At 40.2% G+C, this 20570-nt stretch overlaps 1 protein-coding gene across 7 annotated transcripts in view; it reads right to left on the bottom strand.

Moving 5' to 3' along the window:
• DOCK3 (dedicator of cytokinesis 3) overlaps positions 1-20570 on the bottom strand; it is an 899254-nt gene that overhangs the window by 179356 nt on the left and 699328 nt on the right. The gene's annotated exons all lie outside the window — the stretch shown is intronic.

The following is a 20570-nucleotide window of genomic DNA, read 5'->3' as shown; positions in this document are numbered from 1 at the left end:
GCAGGGAATCTGTTACTCAGCCGCCATCTTGCTCCATCACTTTAATGATTCTCTTAATAAGAAAACATCATAACCTGGCTTATTGTACCCTCAATGAATCCCCAACAATAAAAAAGAAAACACCTGCTGCTTAATTACACTTCGGATACTTAAGAAAAAAAAATTTTTTTTTGTCTTTTTTTTATTGTTGGGGATTCACTGAGGGTACAATAAGCCAGGTTACACTGATTGCATTTGTTAGGTAAAGTCCCTCTTGCAATCATGTCTTGCCCCCAGAAGGTGTGGCAAACACCAAGGCCCCACCCCCCTCCCTCCTTCCCTCTCTCTACTTTTCCTTCTCTGCCCCATGATTGTCATTAATTGTCCTCATATCAAAATTGAGTACATAGGATTCATGCTTCTCCATTCTTGTGATGCTTTACTAAGAATAATGTCTTCCACTTCCATCCAGGTTAATACGAAGGATGTAAAGTCTCCATTTTTTTTAATAGCTGAATTGTACTCCATGGTATACATGTACAACAGCTTGTTAATCCATTCCTGGGTTGGTGGGCGTTTAGGCTGTTTCCACATTTTGGCGATTGTAAATTGAGCTGCAATAAACAGTCTAGTACAAGTGTCCTTATGATAAAAGGATTTTTTTCCTTCTGGGTAGATGCCCAGTAATAGGATTGCAGGATCAAATGGGAAGTTTAGCTTGAGTGCTTTGAGGTTTCTCCATACTTCCTTCCAGAAAGGTTGTACTAGTTTGCAGTCCCACCAGCAGTGTAAAAGTGATCCCTTCTCTCCACATCCACACCAGCATCTGCAGTTTTGAGAGTTTGTGATGTGGGCCATTCTTGCTCGGGTTAGATGGTATCTCAGGGTGGTTTTGATCTGCATTTCTCTAATATATAGGGATGATGAACATTTTTTCATGTTTGTTAGCCATTCGTCTGTCATCTTTAGAGAAGGTTCTATTCATGTCTCTTGCTCATTGATATATGGGATTGTTGGCTTTTTTCATGTGCATTAATTTGAGTTCTCTATAGATCCTAGTTATCAAGCTTTTGTCTGATTGAAAATATGCAAATATCCTTTCCCATTGTGTAGGTTGTCTCTTTGCTTTGGTTGTTGTCTCCTTGGCTGCACAGAAGCTTTTCAGTTTAATGAAGTCCCATTTGTTTATTTTTGTTGTTGTTGCAATTGCAATGGCACTCTTCTTCATGAAGGCTTTCCCCAGGCCAATATCTTCCAGTGTTTTTCCTATGCTTTCTTTGAGGATTTTTATTGTTTCATGCCTTAAATTTAAGTCCTGAATCGATTTTTGTGAGTGGGGAAAGGTGTGGGTCCAGTTTCAGTCTTTTATTTACATGTGGATATCCAGTTCTCCCAACACCATTTATTGAATAGGGAGTCCTTTCCCCAAGGTATGTTCTTGTTTGGTTTATCGAAGATTAGGTGGTTGTAAGATGTTAGTTTCATTTCCTGGTTTTCTATTCGATTCCAAGTGTCTATGTCAGTATTTTTGTGCCAGTACCATGCTGTCTTGATCACTATGGCTTTGTAGTACGGACTAAAATGTGGTAGGCTGATGCCCCCAGCTTTATTTTTATTACTAAGAACTGTCTTAGCTATACGGGTTTTTTTTCTGGTTCCATACAAAACGCAGAATCATTTTCTCCAAATCTTGAAAGTACGATGTTGGTATTTTGATAGGTATGGCATTGAATAGGTAGATTGCTTTGGGAAGTATAGACATTTTAACAATGTTGATTCTTCCCATCCATGAGCATGGTATGTTCTTCCATTTGTTAATATTCTCTGCTATTTCCTTTCTGAGGATTTCATAATTTTCTTTATAGAGATCTTTCACCTCCTTCGTTAGGTATATTCCTAGGTATTTCATTTTCTTTGAAACTATGGTGAAGGGAGTTGTGTCCTTAATCTTCACTGTTTTTGGCATATACAAAAGCTACTGACTTGTGGACATTGATTTTATATCCTGAAACATTACTGTAGTTTTTTTATGACTTCTAGGAGTCTTGTAGTTGAGTCTTTGGGATTCTCTAAGTATAAGATCATGTCGTCAGCAAAGAGGGAGAGTTTGACCTCCTCTGCTCCCATTTGGATTCCCTTTATTTCCTTGTCTTGCCTAATTGTATTGGCTAGAACTTCCAGCACTATGTTGAATAGTAAAGGTGACAGAGGACAACCTTGTCTGGTTCCAGTTCTAAGAGGAAAAGCTTTCAGTTTTACTCTGTTCAGTGAAATATTAGCTATGGGTTTGTCATAGATAGCTTCAATCAGTTTTAGAAATGTGCCACCTATGCCTATACTCTTCAGTGTTCTAATTAGAAAAGGATGCTGGATTTTATCAAATGCTTTTTCTGCATCTGTTGAGAGGATCATGTGATCTTTATTTTTGCCTCTGTTAATATGATGGATAATGTTTATGGACTTGTGTATGTTAAACCAGCCTTGCATCCCTGGGATGAAACCTACTTGACCATGATGTATGACTTTTTGGATGATAAGCTGTAATCTACTGGCTAGGATTTTGTTGAGAATTTTTGCATCTATATTCATGAGTGAGATTGGTCTGAAATTCTCCTTTTTGTTTGGGTCTTTTCCTGGTTTTGGTATCAGGGTGATGTTTGCTTCATAGAATGTGTTGGGGAAGATTCCTTCTTCCTCAATTTCTTGGAATAATTTCTGCAGTACAGGAATAAGCTCTTCCTTGAAGGTTTACTAGAATTCTGGAGTGAAGCCATCTGGACCAGGGCATTTTTTGGTTGGAAGATTTTTTATTGTTTCTTTGATCTCAGTGCTTGAAATTGGTCTGTTCAGGAGCTCTATTTCTTCCTGGGTAAGTCTAAGGAGAGGGTGTGATTCCAAATATTGATCCATTTCCTTCACATTGTCAAATTTCTGGGCATAGAGTTTCTGGTAGTATTCTGAGATGATCTCTTGTATCTTTGTGGGATCAGTTGTTATTTCCCCTTTTTCATTTCTGATTGAGGTTACCAGAGATTTTACTTTTCTATTTCTCGTTAGTCTGGCCAATGGTTTATCTATTTTATTTATTTTTTTCAAAAAACCAACTTCTTGTTTCATTAATTTTCTGAATGATTCTTTTGTTTTCAATTTCATTGATCTCTGATTTGATTTTGGAGATTTCTTTTCTTCTACTGAGTTTAGGCTTAGATTGTTCTCCTTTTTCCAATTCCATAAAATGGCTTGTGAGATTGTTGATGCGCTCTCTTTCTGTTTTTTGAATGTAGGCATCTAAAGCGATGAATTTTCCTCTCAAAACTGCTTTTGCAGTATCCCACAGGTTTTGGTAGCTTGTGTCTTCATTGTTGTTATGCTCAAGGAAGTTAATGATTTCCTGTTTTATTTCTTCCTGCACCCATCTGTTATTCAACAGAAGATTGTTTAATTTCCATGCCTTTGGGTGGGGTCGAGCATTTTTGTTAGAGTTGAGTTCCACCTTTAGTGCCTTATGGTCTGAGAAGATACAAGGTAAAATTTCAATTCTTTTGATTCTGTTGATATTTGTTTTGTGTCCCAGGATATGATCAATTTTGGAGAATGTTCCATGCGGTGATGAGAAGAATGTATATTCTTTATCTTTGGGATGGAGTGTTCTATATGCGTCTATCAAGCACAGTTGTTCTAGGGTCTAATTTAAATCTCTTATATCTTTGTTTAATTTCTGTTTAGAGGATCTGTCCAGCTTTGTAAGAGGAGTGTTAAAGTCCCCTGTTATGATGGTATTATCCGATATCATATTGCTCAGACTGAGTATGGTCTGTTTCTGGGAAACAGAATCTGGGAACATTTAAATTGGGGGCATAAATATTTAGAATTGAAACGTCTTCTTGTTTGATTTTTCCCTTGACCAATATAAAGTGACCATCTTTGTCTTTTTTGACTTTAGTTGCTTTAAATCCACATGTATCTGAAAATAAGATCGCAACTCCTCTTTTCTTCTGAATGCCATTTGCCTGAAAAATTGTCTTCCAACCCTTGACTCGGAGCTTTGTTTGTCTTTTGAAGCCAGGTGTCTTTCTTACAGACAGCAAATGGATGGCTTGTGTTTTTTAATCCAGTCAGCCAACCTATGTCTCTTCAGTGGGGAATTCAATCCATTAACATTTATTGAGATAATTGATAAGTGTGGTAGTATTCTATAAATCTTATTTTGTGAGAGTCAATTGTTTAGTTTTATCCTTTGCATCAGTGTGGAGGTTCCGTTCTGTCCTTTAATTTCTGAGTTTTTACTTTGCTGCCCATCCATTTTGGTGGTCAGTGTGCAGAACAGTTTGAAGTATTTCCTGTAGAGCTGGTCTTGTTGTGGCGAATTTCCTCAATGTTTGTATATCTGTAAATGATTTGATTTCTCTGTCAATTTTTAAGCTTAGCAGGGTATAGAATTCTGGGCTGTAAATTGTTCTGTTTAAGTAGATTAAAGGTAGATGACCATTGTCTTCTTGCTTGGAAAGTTTCATTAGAGAAGTCTGCGGTCACTCTGATGGATTTGCCCCTGTAGGTCCACTGGCACTTACTCCTGGCAGCTTGCAGAATCTTTTCTTTTGTCTTGACTTTGGACAGGTTCATCACAATGTGTCTTGGAGAAACTCGGTTAGAGTTGAGGCGACCTGGGGTCCGATATCCCTTTGAAAGCAGTGTGTCAGAATGTTTGGTGATATTTGGGAAATTTTCTTTTATAATATTCTCTAGTATGGCTTCCATTCCTCTGGGGCATTCTTCTTCCCCTTCTGGGATTCCTATAACTCGTATGTTGGAACGCTTCATAAAGTCCCATAATTCTGACAGTGAACGTTCTGCTTTCTCTCTCTTCTTTTCTCCCTCTTTTACTATCTGAGTTATCTCAAGAACTTTGTCTTCTACCTCTGAAATTCCTTCTTCTGCATGGTCTAACCTGTTGCTGATACTTTCCATTGCATCTTTAAGTTCCCTAATTGACTGTTTCAGTTCCTTCAGCTCTGCTGTATCCTTTTTATATTCTTCATATCGTTCATCTCTTATTTGATTCTGTTTTTGGATTTCCTTTTGGTTATTTTCCACTTTATTAGCAGTTTCCTTCATTGTTTCCATCATTTCTTTCATTGTTTTCAACAGGTGTATTCTAAATTCCCTTTCTGTCATTCCTAACATTTCTTTATAAGTGGAATCCTCTGCAGTAGCTACCTCATGGTCCTTTGGCGGGGTTGTTCTGGACTGGTTCTTCATGTTGCCAGGGGTTTTCTACTGTTTCTTCCTCATGAGTGATTTCTTTTATCTGTTTCCTTGCCCTAATTTTCCTTTCACTTCCTCTTGCTCTTTAAGTTCTCGTGCCTGTGGACTAAGGGTTATATGAGTCCTGTTGGTACAGTACCAGAAGGATGAGAAGGTTGAAGAGCAAGAAAGTGATGAAAGAAAGGAGGACCGAGTGAAAAGAAAAAAAATAGAGAAAGGAGAGGGGGTGTGTAAAAGGAATATTGACAGAAAGAAGAGAGGCACAGAAAGAGGGAGACAGAGCAATATAGGTGTACAGTAGGGTACTTTGACACAACCTTCAGAAAACCACCTTCTAGGGCTGCCCAGTTGGGTGGTTCCCTTGAGGTCAGTGGCTCTTTGCTAACGTGATCAGACACAGTACCCCACCTCCAGCAAGTAGAGAGGAAAGACAAAAATGCTATAAATCAAACCAATACAAGCAAACAGAGAACTTTATGGGATAAAATTGGGTGATAAACCAAATAATAGCGGTAGAAACACTAGCAAAAATGAAGTTCTAGTTATTAAAAAAGGCAGCAATAGGAAATTATAATTAAACTAGAAAAATTGAGTAAGAAAAAAGATCTGTATGGAAAACGTTGAAATTAAAAAACAAAACAACATCAACATCATCAAAATAAACAAAAAAAAAAAACAACCAAACCAAAAAAAACCAAAAAACAATAAAACACAATCAAAAACAAAGCAGTATGTATATGTTGTTGAATATTGTCTGGGCAACATGTGGTCTTCTGCGGTATGAGATGTTAATCACAGTTCTGATATGACTGGAGGCTGCTGATTTCTCAAACCCCAGCAGGTAGACATCCTAAATCTCTCTTCAGCCCACTTAAAAGCCACTTTGAACTTGTAAACTTGCTGAGCAGAAGCTTTCCCAGGAAGTGCTTGTTCCTGGAATCACTGCTGAAGTGGCTATCCACTTACCCAGTGTGCCAAAACCGGTCTCACTCTGCCTCTGAGGTTTAGGGCTGCAAGGTGGCTCAGACTCACCCTTAGGGTACTTGGTCGCTAGGTTACCAGCTCCCACCTGATTCTAGCTCTGCGACCCTGAGGGTGGAGCTTGCTGGGGCAGATAGCTTGGAATGGCTCCCTGTGGCCCACAGCCAAACACTATTAGCTCCGTCTGGCTCAGTGGCTCAGACTGGGGCCCTAGACAGCAGCCAAAGTTCTCGCATTCCTGCTCAGGCTCTCCCCAAGGAAGTTCAACTGAGTGCCAAGTCCAAAGACACCAAAACAGTTCACAGGTAAGGCCTTTCCAGTTTGCAGTCTCACTGCTATTGAATTTACAGTTGTGGGCGGGTTTATACCGATAGAACACACGTCACCACTTGCCGGTTTTCCACAGTTTTAGTCCTCTTCTTGGGGTCCAGAAGTCTCTCACTGACTCTCTGTATCCTCACAGGGGTGATGATAGGCAGATCCCACCAGCCAGAGATGCCTGGAGTCCTATCTCCCCGGACTCATGGTGCCCAGATGCAAGAAAGCTGTTACTCGGCCGCCATCTTGGTCTCCACCTCCAAAGGGACATTTCTTAAACTAATAGAGGCCATCTACAGCAAACCCACAGCCAATATCGTATTAAATGGAGTTAAATTGAAATCATTTCCACTTAGATCAGGAACCAGGCAAGGTTGCCCACTGTCTCCATTGCTCTTTAACATTGTAATGGAAGTTTTAGCCATTGCAATTAGGGAAGAAAAGGCAATCAAGGGTATCCACATAGGGTCAGAAGAGATAAAATTTTCACTCTTCGCAGATGTTATGATCGTATATCTAGAAAACACTAGGGATTCTACTACAAAACTTTTAGAAGTGATCAAGAAATATAGCAATGTCTCAGGCTACAAAATCAACACCCATAAATCTGAAGCCTTTATATATACCAACAATAACCAAGCCAAAAAAACAGTCAAGGAATCTATTCCTTTCATAGTAGTGCCAAAGAAGTTGAAATATTGAGAGTATACCTAACAAGGGACGTGAAAGATCTCTACAAAGAGAACTATGAAACTTTAGGAAAAGAAATAGCTGAGGATTTTAACAAATGGAAAAACATACGACCCTCATGGCTTGGAAAAATCAACGTTGTTAAAATGTCTATACTACCCAAAGCAATATATAATTTTAATGCAATTCCTATTAAAGCTCCACTGTCATATTTTAACGATCTTGAAAAAATAATACTTTGTTTTATATGGAATCAGAAAAAACTCGAATAGCCAAAACATTACTCAGCAATAAAAACACAGCAGGAGGAATCATGCTATCAGACCTGAGACTGTACTATAAATCGATAGTGATCAAAACAGCATGGTATTGGCACAAAAACAGAGAAGTAGATGTCTGGAACAGAATAGAGAACCAAGAGATGAATCCATCTACTTACCGTTATTTGATCTTTGACAAGCCAATTAAAAACATTCAGTGGGGAAAAGATTCCCTATTTAACAAATGGTGCTGTCTGAACTGGCTGGCAACTTGTAGAAGACTGACACTGGACACCCACCTTTCACCATTAACTAAGATAGACTCTCACTGGATAAAAGATTTAAACTTAAGACATGAAACTATAAAAATACTTGAAGAACATGCAGGGAAAACTCTTGAAGGAATCAGCCTGGCTGAATATTTTATGTGGAGGACTCCCCAGGCAATCGAAGCAGTATCAAAAATACACTACTGAGACCTGATCAAACTAAAAAGCTTCTGCACAATCAAGAACACAGTAAAGCAAGCAGACTGTTTTCAGAATGGTAGAAAATATTTGCAGGTTATACCTCCGATAAAGGTCTAATAACCAGAATCCACAGAGAACTCAAACGTATTAGCAAGAAAAGAACATGTGATCCCATCTCAGGGTTGGCAAGGGACTTGAAGAGAAACTTCTCTAAAGAAGACAGATACACGATCTACAAACACATGAAAAAAAGCTCATCATCCTTCAGCATCAGAGAAATGCAAATCAAAACTACTTTAAGGTATCACCTAACCCCAGTAAGAGTAGCCCACATAACAACATCCCCAAACCAGACATGTTGGCGTGGATGTGGAGAAAAGGGCACACTTCTACACTGCTGGTGGGAATGCACACTAATACTTTCCTTCTGGAAGGATGTTTGGAGAATACTTAGAGACCTAAAAATAGACCTGCCATTCGATCCTATAATTCCTTTACTAGGTTTATACCCAGAATACCAAAAATCACAATATAACAAAGACATTTGTACCAGAATGTTTATTGTAGCCCAATTCATAATTGCTAAGTCATGGAAGAAGCCTAAGTGCCCATCGACCCACGAATGGACTAGCAAATTGTGGTACATGTATACCATGGTATATTATGCAGCCTTAATGAAAAATGGAGACTTTACCTCTTTCATGTTTACATGGATTGAGCTGGAAAATATTCTTCTTAGCAAAGTATCTCAGGAATGGAAGAAAAAGTATCCAATGTACTCAGCCCTACTATGAAGCTAAATTATAGCTTTCACATGAAGGCTATAACCCAACTATAGCACAAGATTATGAGGAAAGGATGATGGGAAGATGGCGGACTGAAGCCAGCTTTCCACAGAGGCTCCCGTCCTGAAGGAGAGTTAGGGGACAAAAATCTAGCAAGTAACCTGATGGATTTGAGCAACACCAAGTGAGAAAGTTGAAGAACACACATCAACCCCGCTGAGGAGAGCTGTGACCACAAGGAAGCAAACAAAAGGTACAAAACCCATCACCAAGTGGACAGGAGTCCCCCCTCCCCCACCTGATCAGCTTAAGGGCCCCACAAACAAAAGGGCAGAAATCAAAGGCCCTCCCACTACACTTCACGAGAGAGACCTACTACAAACTGAACCTACCTCCCTTACTAGGATGCCTAGGTGTTCCCCTGCCAGGCATAAAACTGTATAAATCTGTAAATATCCTTTGCCGGCAACCCTGAGCTCCCAGCACTTCCCTCACTCTCTCTGAGGTCTGAAAGCCTGTCCCCCAGGAGTTCGGATTCTTGGGTGACTCCTAAAGGGGAGAGGACAGTCCCCGAGCTGTGGCTGGTCAGCGCTGATTCTGGGGCATGGGAGAGAGGTGAGGACAGTCAGTGGAGGGAGACCCTCACCAGGGCAGCGCTTCCCTGAGGCGAGGTGCAGCAGCACTCCTTGGGCAACAATACAACCAGGCATATAACTGAGTCGAACTGTGTGGACCTCGCTACCAGCTGCTCTGAGCTCCCTGCTGCTCCGAGCTCCTGGCGCTCCCCCTGCCCTCGCTCTGTGGTCCGGAGACCTGAGCGCCTGCCGTGTGACCGGGCAGGGAGCTGGGTGGAGCTGAGTCTGTTTTTTGCTGCCTGGCAGTTCTGGGCTCCAACCGCTCCCCCCCCCCCACCGAAGCCTGAAGGTTTGTGCTGAGACGGTACAACCGGAGAGAGACTGGGAGGAACTGAATTTGCTCGCTGTCGACCGGCTCCCTATGGGTCAGAGCCCCTGCTGGCTCTGGGCTCCAGGCGCTCCCCCCGCCCTCACTCGGTGCTCTGGAGACCTGAGCACCTGCCGTGTGGCCGGGCAGGGAAATGGGGGGAGCCGAGTCTGTTTGCTGCCTGGCGGTTCTGGGCTCCAGCCGCTCTCCCCACCCCGCCCCCACTCTGAAGCCTGAAGGCTTGAGCTGCAGTGGTACAACTGGGCGAGAGACTGGGAGAAACTGAATTTGCTCGCTGTCGACTGGGCTCCCTGCGGCTTGGAACCCCTGCTGGCTCTGAGCTCCCAGAGCTCCCCACCGCCCTCACTCTGTGGTCTGGAGACCTGAGCGCATGCCGTGTGGCTGGGCAAGGAACTGAGTGGAGCTGAGTCTGTTTGCTGCCCGGCGGTTCTGTACTCCAGCCGCCCCCCAAACCCTGCCCTCACTCTGAAGCCTGGAGGCTTGTGCTGCGGCGGTGCGGTGGGGCCAAAGATTGGGAGGAATTGAGTGAGCTTGCTGCTGGTGGCTCTGAGCTCCCAGCGCCCCACCCTACCCTCACTCTGGGATCTGGAGGCCTGTACCCCGGGACTCCAGATTCTTGAGGGATTTGTCGGGGCGTGGACAGTGCCCGAATTGCAGCTGGTCGGTCCTGATTCTGGGACACAGGAGTGAGGCTGGGGGAGACCCACATCAGAGTGGCAGTTCCCTGAGGCGGCTGAAGCCATACCCCCTGCCTCCCTGGGCAACCAGAGGAGGCCACCCCCAAGTAAAGGATTTGCCTGAGGTAACTCACAGACCCCAGGAACATCCAGGGTAGGGCCAACTCAGAGAACTGAGACTTCAACCCAGAGTAAGAGCTTCACTGGGGTCAAACAGAAGCCAGCTGACAATAAGTCAGCACCACTCAGCCCCACCACACCAGACAGGGCCCCAGTCTCTCAGGCTACAACACTGAACGGGCCCTGAACAAAACCCTAGGGGAAAAATCAAAGGGAGTAAAACAACCATGGGGCAGAATCAGCAGAAAATCTCCGGTAACATGAATAACCAGAATAGATCAACCTCCCCCCCCAAGGAAAGAAATGGTGCATGTAATTGAAGATCCCACTCATAAACAACTAGTAGACATGTCAGAAATCGAATTCAGAATTTGGACTGCATACAAGATTGATAAAATGGAATTAGGAATCCGAGGAAAAATTCAAAAGTTGTCTCAAGAATTTAACGATTTAAAGACAAAACCACCAAAGACTTAGACACACTCAAGCAAGAATTTGCAGCCCTTAAAGATATGAAAAATACAGTAGAATCCCTCAGCAACAGAATGGACCAAGCAGAAGAAAGGATTTCTGACATCGAAGATAAAGCCTTTGAATGCTCCCAAACTCTCAAAGAGGAAGAGAAATGGAGAGCAAAACCGGATCATTCTGTTAGAGAGCTCTGGGATAATTCGAAGAAGGCAAATATACAAATAATAGGAGTTCCAGAAAACAATGAAGTGGCATTGATGGGCACAGAGGCCCTTCTGCATGAAATTATGAAAGAGAATTTTCCAGACAGGCCTAGCAATTCTGAAATTCAGATAGCAGACAGTTTCAGAACTCCAGCACGATTCAACCCCAATAAGTCATCCCCCAGACATATCATAATTATCTTCGCTAAAGTCAACATGAAGGAGAAAATTCTCAAGGTTATCAGGCGAAAGAAAGCCATTACCTACAAAGGTAAGAACATTAGAATGACTGCAGATCTCTCTGCTGAAACTTTTCAAGCCAGAAGAGGGTGGTCATCAACTTTTAATCTCCTAAAGCAAAATAACTTTCAACCCCGGATCTTATATCCAGCTAAACTGAGTTTCATTTATGATGGAAAAATTAAATACTTTAATGACATTTATATGTTGAAGAAATTTGCCACAACCAAACCAGCTCTTGAGGATATTCTCAGACCTATCCTCCAGAATGACCAACCCAATACTCTACTACAAATGTAAACTCACTCAGAAACTTCTGGTCAAACTCCAACTTCTACAATGGCAAAAAGATTAAAATTGTCCACTGGACTTTTGAAAAACTCGATACCCAAAATTTCACCAAACTTATGAATAATCTCCATTAATGTGAATGGCTTAAACTGTCCTCTGAAGAGACATAGGTTAGCTGACTGGATACAAAAACTCAGACCAGATATCTGTTGCTTACAAGAGTCACATCTTAACTTAAAAGACAAATACAGATTCAGGGTGAAAGGATGGTCATCCATATTTCAGGCAAATGGTAACCAGAAAAAAGCAGGTGTTGCAATTTTATTTGTAGTCACAATAGGCTTTAAACCAACAAAAGTAAGGAAGGACAAGAATGGTCACTTCATATTTGTTAAGGGTAATACTCAATATGATGAGATTGCAATTATTAATATCTATGCACTCAATCAGAATGCACCTCAATTCATAAGAGTAACTCTAACAGACATTAGCAACTTAATTTCTTCCAGCTCCATAATCATCGGAGATTTTAACAATCCTTTGGCAGTGAGGGATCGATCCTCCAACAAAAAGCTGAGTAAAGAAATTTTAGATTTAAATCTAACCATCCAACATTTAGATTTAGCAGACATCTACAGAACCTTTCATCCCAACAAAACTGAATACACATACTTCTCATCAGCCCATGGAACTTACTCCAAAATCGATCACATCTTAGGTCACAAATCTAACCTCAGTAAATTTAAAGGAATAGAAGTTATTCCATGCATCTTCTTGGACCATCAGGGAATAAAACTTGAGCTGAGTAATAACAGGAATCTATATACTCATACAGAAACATGGAAGTTAAATAACCTCATGCTGAATGATAGCTGGGTCAGAGATGAGATCAAGAAGGAAATTGCCAAATTTTTGGAACAAAACGACAATGAAGACACGAACTATCAGAACCTCTGGGACACCACAAAGGCAGTTCTAAGAGGGAAATTTATAGCGCTGCAAGCCTTTCAGGAGAACGGAAAGAGAAGAAGTTAGCAACTTAATGGGACATCTCAAGCAACTGGAAAAGGAAGAACACTCCAACCCCAAACCCAGTAGAAGAAAAGAAATAACCAAAATCAGAGCAGAACTAAATGAAATTGAAAACAAAAGAACAATACAACAGATCAATAAATCAAAAAGCTGGCTTTTTGAAAAGGTCAACAAAATAGATAAACCGTTGGCCAACCTAATCAGAAAAAAAGTGTAAAATCTCTAATCTCATCAATCAGAAATGACAAAGACGAAATAACAACAGACTTCTCAGAAATCCAAAACATCCTTAATGAATATTACAAGAAACTTTATTCTCGGAAATATGAAAATCTGAAGGAAATGGACCGATACTTGGAAGCTCGTCACCTTCCAAGACTTAACCAGAATCAAGTGGAAATGTTGAACAGACCCATTTCTCAAGTTCGGAAATAACATCAACCATACAAAATCTCCCCCAAAAGAAAAGTCCGGGACCAGATGGTTTCACATCAGAATTCTACCAAACCTTTAAAGAGGAATTAGTACCTATATTAATCAAATTGTTCCAAAATGTAGAAAAAGAAGGAAGACTCCCCAACACGTTCTATGAAGCAAAAATCAATCACCCTGATCCCCAAACCAGGAAAAGACGCAACAAGAAAAGAAAATTATAGACCAATATCAATAATGAATATAGACGCAAAAATATTCAACAAGATCCTAACAAACAGAATCCAGCAACATATCAAACAAATTATACATCATGATCAAGTTGGCTTTATCCCAGGGTCTCAAGGCTGGTTCAATATAGTAAATCTATAAATGTAATTCAGTACATAAATAAAGTAAAAAACAAAGATCATATGATTCTCTCAATTGATGCAGAAAAAGCTTTTGATAACATCCAACATCCCTTCATGATCAGAACACTTAAGGAAATCAGTATAGAAGGGACATTTCTTAAACTGATAGAGGCCATCTACAGCAAACTGACAGCCAATATCATATTGAACGGAGTTAAATTAGAATCATTTCCACTCCAATCAGGAACCAGCCAAGGCTGCCCATTGTCTCCATTGCTTTTTAACGTTGTAATGGAAGTTTTAGCCACTGCAATTAGCGAAGAAAAGGCGATCAAGGGCATCCATATAGGGTCAGAAGAGTTCAAACTTTCGCTTTTCACGGATGATATGATTGTATATCTGGAAAACACTAGGGACTCTACTACAAAACTCTTAGAAGTGATCAAGGAATAGAGCAACGTCTCAGGTTACAAAATCAACATTCATAAATTGGTAGCCTTTATATATACCAACAATAGTCAAGCTGAAAAAACAATTAAGGCCTCTATCCCATTCACAGTAATGCCAAAGAAGATGAAATATTTGGGAGTTTATCTAACAAAGGATGTGAAAGATCTATATAAAGAGAACTATGAAACTCTAAGAAAAGAGATAGCCGAGAATGTTAATAAATGGAAAAACATACCATGCTCATGGCTGGGAAGAATCAACATTGTTAAAATGTCCATACTACCCAAAGCAATATATAACTTCAATGCAATCCCTATTAAAGTTCCACTGTTATACTTTAAAGATCTTGAAAAAACAATACTTCGTTTTATATGGAATCAGAAAAAACCTCGAATAGCCAAGACATTACTGAAAAATAAAAACAAAGCAGGAGGAATTACGCTACCAGACCTCAGACTATACTACAAATCGATAGTGATCAAAACAGCATGGTATTGGCACAAAAACAGAGAAGTAGATGTCTGGAACAGAATAGAGAACCAAGAGATGAACCCAGCTACTTACCGTTATTTAATCTTTGACAAGCCAATTAAAAACATTCAGTGGGGAAAAGATTCCCTATTTAACAAATGGTGCTGGGTGAACTGGCTGGCAAACTGTAGAAGACTGAAACTGGATCCACACCTTTCACCACTAACCAAGATAGACTCTTACTGGATTAAAGACCTAAACTTAAGACTTGAAACTATAAAAATACTAGAAGAGAGTGCAGGGAAAACCCTTGAAGAAATTGGGTTGGGTGAGTATTTTATGAGAAGGACTCCCCCGGGCAATTGAAGCAGCTTCAAAAATACACTTTTGGGACTTGATCAAACTAATAAGCTTCTGCACAGCCAAGAACACAGTAAGTAAAGCAAGCAAACAGCCCACAGAATGGGAGAAGATATTTGTTGGTTATGTCTCTGACAAAGGTTTAATAACCAGAATCCACAGAGAGCTCAAACACATTAGCAAGAAAAGAACAAGGGATCTCATTGCAGGCTGGGCAAGAGACTTGAAAAGAAACTTCTCTGAAGAAGACAGGCGAGCGGCCTTCAGACATATGAAAAAATGCTCATCATCTTTAATCATCAGAGAAATGCAAATCAAAACTACTTTGACATATCATCTAACTCCAGTGAGACTAGCCTATTATCACAAAATCCCAAGACCAGAGATGCTGGCGTGGATGTGGACAAAAGGGAACACTTTTGCACTGCTGGTGGGAATGCAAACTAATACATACCTTTTGGAAAAATATATGGAGAACACTTAGAGATCTAAAAATAGATCTGTCATTTAATCCTATAATTCCTCTGCTGGGCATATACCCAGAAGACCAAAAACCATATCATAACAAAAATATTTGTACCAGAATCTTTATTGCAGCCCAATTCATAATTGCTAAGTCATGGAAAAAACCCAAGTGCCCATCGATCCACGAATGGATTAACAAATTGTGGTATATGTACACCATGGAATACTATGCAGCCTTGAAGAAAAATTGAGACTTTACCTCTTTCATGTTTACATGGATGGAGCTGGAACATATTCTTCTCAGTAAAGTGTCTCAAGAATGGAAGAAAAAATATCCAATGTATTCACCCCTACTATGAAACTAACTTAGGACCTTCACATGAAAGCTATAACCAAGTTACAACCTAAGAACAGGGGGAAGGGGAAAAGCATGGGGAGGGAGGGGGGAGGTGGGTAGAAGGAGGGGGATTGAAAGGATCACACCTGTGGTGTATCTTACAAAGGTACATGTGAGGCTTGGCAAATGTGAAATGTAAATGTCTTGGCAAAGTAACTAAGAAAATGCCAGGAGGGCTATGTCAACTAATGAGATGAAAATGTGTCAAATATTCTACGAACCAAGTGTATGGTGCGCCATGATCATATTGATGTACACAGCTATGATTTAATAAAAAAAAGAAAAAGAAAAATGAACCCATAATCTGATGATGCAATCTGCTGACAGGCACAACTAGAAATCAATTATAAGAGATGTCCAAATAAAAGAGCATGAAGTTTATTTTTTAAAAAATGAAAAAAAAAAAAAAGACTATGAGGAAAGGGCCAAGGAAGGGGAAGGGAGGGGGGAGGTTAGGGTGGAGGGAGAGTAGTGGGTGGTGCCACACCTACAGTGCATCTTAGAGTGGGTACAGGCGAAACTTACTAAAGGCAGAATACAAATGTCTACATACAATAACTAAGAAAATGCCATGAAGGCTACGTTGAACAGTTTGATGAGAAAATTTCAGATTGTATATGAAACTGGCACATTGTACCCCTTGACTGCACTAATATACACATCTATGATTTAACAATTAAAAAAAAAAGAATCATTAAACAATTTCACAACTTTTTTCTGAGGTTCTGGAATTAAGGAGCCATAGACTAATGGAAATAGTTGGATTCAGTAACATTTAGAATCAAAAAGAAAATTAAACTTTTTGATTATTTTTGAAGTGTGAAAATAAAAGGCTCAAAAGGCAAGGATATTAAGACCCACTCCTGAATTTTTACAAGGAAAAGTCCTTTAAGAGGTTGCCTGCATCTTTGATGTATGTGTCTGGGGTCTGACACAGTGTCTCTTCTCTCACTTAGGGACACAGAAGTCTGGAGAAAACTTGTTGCAGGTTGTCCAGCAGCTGGTAGGTCTGACACATCCACTCTTCATCCCTTTCCAACTAGGACATCTGCCATAAACAGTTCAAAACAATACAGAAGATGAAGCAAAATGGTTTGGGAGCAGAATCTGGTTCTGAAGAGTGCCCTGCAGGTTGACCCATGCTTATAAGCATGGTTATTTCTCTTTTAAGAGAACAGATTTAAGAACCAAGACTATGTTTTCTAATAAAAAAAAATGCTACATATTTTCTAGACACTGAAAGGGCAGACTTTCTCTCTCTCTCTCTTTTTCTTTCCTTTCCTTTCCTTTTTTTTTTTTTTTTAAGCAGTCTCACTTTGTTGCCCTTGGTAGAGTACTGTGGCATCACAGCTCATAGCAACCTCAAACTCTCGGGCTTAAATGATTCCCTTGTCTCAGTCTCCAAAGTAGCTGGAAGTATAGGCTCCCACCACAATGCCTGGCTATTTTTAGAGGCAGGGTCTCGCTCTGGCTCAGGCTGGTCTCAAACCCATGATCTCAGGCAATCTACCCGCCTTGGCCTCCCAGAGTGAAAAGGCAGACTTAATGGAGAGAAACTTATCCAAGGATGAAAGAAACAGAATTCAGTTACCTGAAATATATAAAAGGAAATAACTCCCAAGCTACCTTTCATGATCTATCCATCTGTCAGAGGTTTGGCACAGCAGAGCTTAATCTTCAAATGGAACTGGGGAATGTTAATTTAGAAAAATGTGTCTTCTAGGGCTTGCAACAGGAGATTCTGTAGAGGAAATTGATATGTGGCTCTTCTCCATACATGCCACAGCCTCTGTTCCACTAACCTTTTAATGCCTGATCTATAAAAAAACCTAACAGTCTGTCAGTTTCTAAAATCCAGATACTTGCAGGCCAGACTCTGCCATTGCTCCAATATGTCTGTACTGTAGTGACTCTTTAGGACCATGAAGCAGAAAATACACAGTGCTGAACCAGCTTCATTTATTAGGTTATGCCAGCTTGAAGTCACTGAAGTGGTAAGCATTTTATGTACTAAATAAAACAAAGAAAATAAAATTTGTGTTTCCCCAAACAAAAGTGGGTAGCAAGTCTGACCTTCCTCATTAATTTTGGTTTTGTATGATTCAGATGACTTTCTGGGCTGAGCTGAGGACAAAGGAGGGACAGTGTCCATGTCTACTGACACCTTTGTATCCGTATAGGTAAAGACGGAGTAGATTTCCTTGGGAAAAGACTACAGCAGTCAGGATGACTTCCTCAGTTAAGTCACACTGGAGAGATTCACCAAAAGGTGGCATAAATAAAAATAGAATGTGAGCCTGTTGACCACCATACTATTGCCCAAGCCAAGAAGGATACAGGAAGGAGCAACAATTATGTGGAATAATAGAAGTAAAGACAGGAAAAAAAGATATTTTTTTAAAAAATTGAATCTCAGGAACTCCAAGAGGTGGGAAAATCTAGTTATGTGCTACATAGTCCTTTAATTGTACTATTTATTTCATTAATTTTTTGGAGACAGGATCTTGCTCTGTCCCCAAGCCGGAGCACAATCATAGCTCACTGCTTTGTGATTTTGCTGCCTGGTTATGTCTCTCGGAAACTGGTAGATGTTTCAAAACATTCCACACATCTCTTGTGGTAGCTGTTTCAAACGGAAAAAAACTGGCAGTGATGAGAAAAACATTTTCCTTTTTAAAATTAGAGGAGGCTGGGAATGGTGGCTCACACCTGTATTTCTAACACTTAAGGAGGGTGAGGAGGGAATATCATGAGACCAGGAATTTGAGGCCAGCTGGGAACATAGCAAGACCCTGTCTATACAAAAAGTAAAAAAAGCTTAGTCAGGAGTAGTGGCATGTGCCTGTAATCCCAGCACTTTGGGAGGCCGAGGCAGGAGGATCACTTGAAGCCAGGAATTCAAGACCAGGCTGGCTAACATAGCAAGACTCCATCTCTACAAAAAGTAAAAAAAAAAATTAGCTAGGTTTAATGGCACATTTATGTAGTCCAAGCTACTTGGGAGAATGAGGCAGGAGGATAGTTTGAGCTCAGGAGTAGAAGGCTGCAGTGACAGAGGAAGACCCTGTCTCAAAAACAAAAGTTTCCTGGTCTATAGCTAATGAACCAGAATAAGAAGTCTCAGATCAGGCACATGAATCCTGTGAAGAAGGATGAAAACAGGTTAGGATGGATACTTACTAGTTTGGTCAAAGGGATTTGTAAACTGAAATTTGATGAAGAAGGAAAAATGGCCTCATAAAAATTTTGAATATATTAGAAAATAAATTTGAAATAGCAAGAACAAATACAAAAATACCCTAAAAAAGTGGTCCCCCAAACGGAACTCTTACTTTTCCCCACCTAAACCTGAATTTCTCCAGAATTCTTTCTCTGTAAATGGCCCTGCCATAAACACAGCTGATCTAGGCAGACCCCTTAAAACCAGCCTCAGTTGTCACTTTCTGTTACCTTCCATATCAAATTTAACATTTGAAAACTCCTGCTTTAGTCACATAAGCTTCCCTTTTGTTCCTTGAAAACTCAAACTCTTTCCCATCTGGGCCTTTAAACATGCTGTTTCCTCAGTATGGAATTTTCATCCCCCAGTTATTAACACTGAAATCAGCTCTGAAGTCACCTACTCAGAGAAGCTTTTCCTAAGCACTTGTTCTGAAGTAACCCTTCATCCCCAGATAGTCTATTCCACAATCTTATTTATTTCCTTCACAGTACTCATCAAGAATGTTTTTCTGACTTTGTATATTTATCTGTTTTACATGTTTAGTGTTTATCTTCCTCCACTTGAATAGAAGTACATTAAGGGCCTAGCCTTTTCTGCTTGGGCTTCTTGTGAATCCCCTGTGGCTGGTATAGTGTCTGATGCATAGCACATATCAAGCAATAATAACTGACTGAATGATTGAATGAATGATTTTTAGGAGAAAATAACTTCTGTGGTACCTTTTCCAGTATCCTTAAGCAATTAATTTTGGGGATCACATAGAATCTTTTGCATTTAAGTCAACTTTTATTGCATCAGATATTATGCTAGGAATCTTACTGATGAATCTAATTTCTTCTCAAAACAAAACCCAGGCCCTCACATCACACTCAGCATCCTGATTCACACTTGTATTTGTGCCTGTATTCCCTTAGGACACTGGGGATGCGCTCTTTAGGAAGATGAGCTGGTTTTAATCATTTTTGTATCTTAGTGCCTAAGACAGATGGTGACTATTCAGTAGATGTTTATATGAAGGAGGACAGAAATAAAACTTGTAGCCTCAGATTTTTAGACAGTGTGCAGAGAAGAGATAGGGTAAATGCAGATCTATGATTTGATTTTGCCCCTTCAATTTGATGTTACTTATGAAAACAATCTGTTACATCTGTTACCGTGTAACAGTAAACAACAACAACAACAAAATAGAGGCCTAGTACTTAGTGCAGATGATGTGATATTAAAGGAGAGGAATAAAGCAAAACTGCTTTGCTTTTCTTTATAGCAGAAGCAGTAGCCATGAAACGAAGTTATCAGACAGTGGACTTACCTCACAATAAGGATAGTTCCCTTTCAATTGGAGCTATCCAGCAATGCAAAGGGCTTTTTTGTCATGGAACTTTTATAAGCCAGGGTGCAGATAATGGTCATGACCATGGAAACCCCAGGTTTATCCTAAGGCCAAAGTTTTAAGATTATCTTCATCTCAACATATCCAATCAGCTCTTTTTACTTAAACTAATTCCAGAAATAATGCCTAGTAACTGCTAAAGAAGGAAATAGTATTGGAAGATCTTAATTCTAATAGATGGTGCCACAAACAATGGCTTAGGAACTACAACACTTTAGCCAGTGGAAGGAAGGGCTGACACTATCGGTAAAAATCAGGCAGGGAAGGATGGCTAGGAGCCATGT

The sequence above is a fragment of the Nycticebus coucang genome, chromosome 8 (assembly GCF_027406575.1).
Source record: "Nycticebus coucang isolate mNycCou1 chromosome 8, mNycCou1.pri, whole genome shotgun sequence".
NCBI classification, from domain to species: Eukaryota; Metazoa; Chordata; class Mammalia; order Primates; family Lorisidae; genus Nycticebus; species Nycticebus coucang.
The sequence above is the reverse complement of the archived record's forward strand: the minus strand, read 5'-3'. Positions and strand labels throughout refer to the sequence as shown.